We start from the raw sequence: 3,528 nt of genomic DNA on the forward strand, positions 1-3,528 counted from the left end.
CAGCCTTCCAGGACCCCTTAGCCCTTCAGGACTTCTTCCCAAGCAACCCTTTCAACCAGTGTCCCGAAGAGTCCAAAGCCTGCCCTCCACAAGTCCACGGTATAGATTTTGCCAGCCCCCCTTCCTTATTTTGCCAGGCATCAGGAATTCCATCAGGGTGCAGTCGCTAGGCGCAAAATGGCTTCCAACCCCCCCATCTCCCACCAGTCCTTCTGTTTCTAAAGAGCAGGTCAGTCGAGGCACCTCCCCAGTAGGCTCATTTACCAGCTGCATCAGGAAGTTACCTTCCACGTGCTCCACGAACCTCCTAGACAGTTTCCTCTGCTGCGTTTTCTTTCCAGCAGACATCTGGTAAGTTCAAGTGCCCCATGAGAATAAGGGGTAGCAACTGGGAGAGTTCTGCCAGCTGCCTGTAGAATTCTTCAGCTACTTCTTCATTGCAGTCAGGTGGTCTACAGCAGACCCCCAGCTGGATACCTGCCTCGTTGGCCTTTCCCCTCATCCTTACCCATAAGCCGTCAACCTCATCCTCCCAATCATTGAGCTCTCTACAGCCAAAACACTACCTAACGTACAGAGCCACCCCACCACATCTCCTTCCTTGCCTAACCCTTCGTAAGAGATTAGAGCCATCCATCGCAGCACTCGAATTGTACGAGGCATCCCACCGCATCTGGTGAGAAACCGTACTAGGAGCAGCTAAAGTCACTTGGTTTATTAAGCCTAGAGACAGGGAGACCTCATCTCCCTCTGCAGCTTCCTCACAAGGGGTGGAGGAGGCGCAGGTGCCGATCATTTTTCTCCGGTGACCAACAATAGGACCTGAGGGAACGGCAGGAGGATGGTCCAGGGGAGGTTTAGGGTGGGTATCAGGAAAAGGTTTTTCACTCAGAGGGCCACGGAACAGGCTCCCCAGGGAAGCAGGCACAGCGCCAAGCCTGACAATAATCAAGTAGCACTAGGGCAACACCATCAGAGGCATGGGGTGAATTTGGGGTTGTCCTGTGCAGGGAAAGGAGTTGGACTCTAATCCTCGTGGGTCCCTTCTGACCCAGAACGTTCTATGATTCTGCGATGTCTGCGACGGCAAGAAAACCAAAGCTATCCCGCTGCACAACAGCTTCTATCTCCCGCCTTACGGCATCTATGCTGCGTGCATCGGGGTAGACCTGCTCAAGGTGGGATATTGATTTCACCCTCGAGCTCGGCACGCCGCCCCTAGGCTCTTCTTTAGTGAGCCTGGCTATATCCCTTCCCCTCCAAGTCTCCCTTAAAGCCGCCTCCCCGAGCCCTGCAAATTCCCAAGGAAGAATGCTTTTCCCCCTTTGAGATAGCTGAACTCCTTATTCAATCCCTTTTAATTTTTTTCCAGTGGTACCCTAACCACCCTTTTTGTTCTTTTTGTTCTTTTTGTGTACTATTATCACCTTTACTGTGGTCATTTGTTCATTTTCAGCTCTTTCCTTAGCACCATCGCTTTTAAAATTTTATGTCTGTCTTTTATTTCTATTACTATTTTTTAGTTGTTATTGTCTCTTAATCCCTCGGCTTTTAAACTTTCCTACTTTTGTCTCGTTCGCCGGTGTTACTTCTCAATTGTTTTCCATAGCGCTCTCGCTTTTTACATTTCCTTTGCACGTCTGTTTCGGGTCACTGTCCTTATTGCATAAGATTGTCTTTATTTCCTAATACGCACTGCTGCCTAGGCTTTCTTTCTACAGCAACCTCAGTTCTCTTTGCTGTCTTTGCAAAATTATTTCTCATCTCTCTTTAGCGCCCTGGCTTTTTCCATTTCCTTTCTACCTCCCTTCTAGGTTACCGTCTCTGTTTTAATTTTAATTTTTTCTTGTATTTTCCTATAAGTCCTTCCTTTTTAAATGTTATTTATAAGTTAACTCTCATTCCTTTGGAAGTTTAAAAAAAGTTATTTCTTCTATTTCACTAATGACCTTGCTTTTTCCACTTACTTTCTACATTTCCATTTTACTTGACCGTTGCTGCTAGTAATTTTTTTCCCTCATTTCTTGAATCGTATTTTCCTCTAAAATTTTGTACAATTTTATCTGGTGTCTTTATGTTTTAGTTATTTCTTGTCCTTAGTAGCAGTACCTTTGCTTTTATAATATTTTTCTATTTTCCATCCCTATTATTAATAGTTTGCTCTAGGTTTCCCTAATCCCTGTCACTTTTTAGATTCCTTCTTTAGCCAGTTTCCTGTGCTTATTTTGCTCTGTTTTCTTTCAAGTATATGTCTTCCCTTAACACCATCACTTCACCAGTTTGCTTCATCCGTTTGCTGTCCCTATGTTTTAAATTTTATCTTTATTTCCATAATCCCCCTTGCTTTTTAAACCTTTTCTGTGCCAATTTTTCTCCCTTTGCTGTCTTTTTAAAATTATTTCTTCTCTTCCCTTAGCGTCACAGCTTTTAAAATTTGCTGTCTCTTTTAGATGGCTGTCCCTATCTATTTTTGCCCTTCCTTTTCCTAATCTCTTGCTTCCTAAATGTTCTGTCTACTTTTATTCCCTTTGCTGTTTCTCAGAATTATTTCTTGTCTTTCATTAGTACCGCTGCATTTTAACTTTCTTTCCGCTCCCGTTTCAGTTTCCTGTCCGTCTTTTCATTTTTCTCTTTGTTTTTCTAACATCCCGCACTTGATTTTTTTTTTTCCCCTACATCTCCAAGTCACTTGGCCTTTGGTGTTTTATGTTTTTCCCTATTTCTTTACTATCAGTTTTTAACTCCTCTGCCTAATGTTATCCATTGGCTGTATTAACACTTGAATAATTTCTTGTCTTTTGATAGTGTCGCAGCTTTTAAAATGTCTTCTTTTACCTCATAGGCCTTTTACCTCACCGTCTTAGACGTTCCCCAGCAGCACATTGTTGTCGCAATCGCACCTCTCCAAGACATCTGTTCCCAAAAAAGAGCAATCTTTTTCTTTTCTATGCCATCTAGGATGCCTCCCGAGACCTTCCCTGTGCTCCACAGCATTTTGGTAGCATTTACTCTCCTTTTCAATCTCTTACCCCGCAAGCCTTTCGTGACCCTTCTGCTCCCAGTCACCGTGCGTCCAGAGAGCCCCTTTGCGTCCCACAACCCTGTTTTAGCTCAGTAGCGGACTTTGGTCTTCCCTTGTTATCTCTGAACCCAGTCTTCGGGTTTGCTTGTGCCTCGGAGCACTCTTAGCATACCGTCTGCTGACTACGGTACCTCCAGCCGGTCCCCGGCTCCTGAGGAGATCTGTAATTTGGTCACACCCCTCCAGACCGTATCCTCATTTCCCAGAGCATTCTTTTGTCTCTGCGCCTCATCCACGACCCCTCAGGGTGCCGCCACACCTATCGGTCCCTTTGAGGTCGCATTCTGCGCACTTTTAGCTTTGCCGCGGTACTCGCGCCCCTCTCTCACCATCTGAAGATTTCCCGAGTCTGTATATGCTGCGCACAGCAGTCATTCTGTCCTTTCTTCCTTCTGTTTGTGCCTCCATTTGTTCCCTGGCTTTCTCACGTTGCGTTTACTGAGCTC

Source organism: Phalacrocorax carbo, unplaced genomic scaffold (assembly GCF_963921805.1).
Source record: "Phalacrocorax carbo unplaced genomic scaffold, bPhaCar2.1 SCAFFOLD_128, whole genome shotgun sequence".
Taxonomy (NCBI): domain Eukaryota; kingdom Metazoa; phylum Chordata; class Aves; order Suliformes; family Phalacrocoracidae; genus Phalacrocorax; species Phalacrocorax carbo.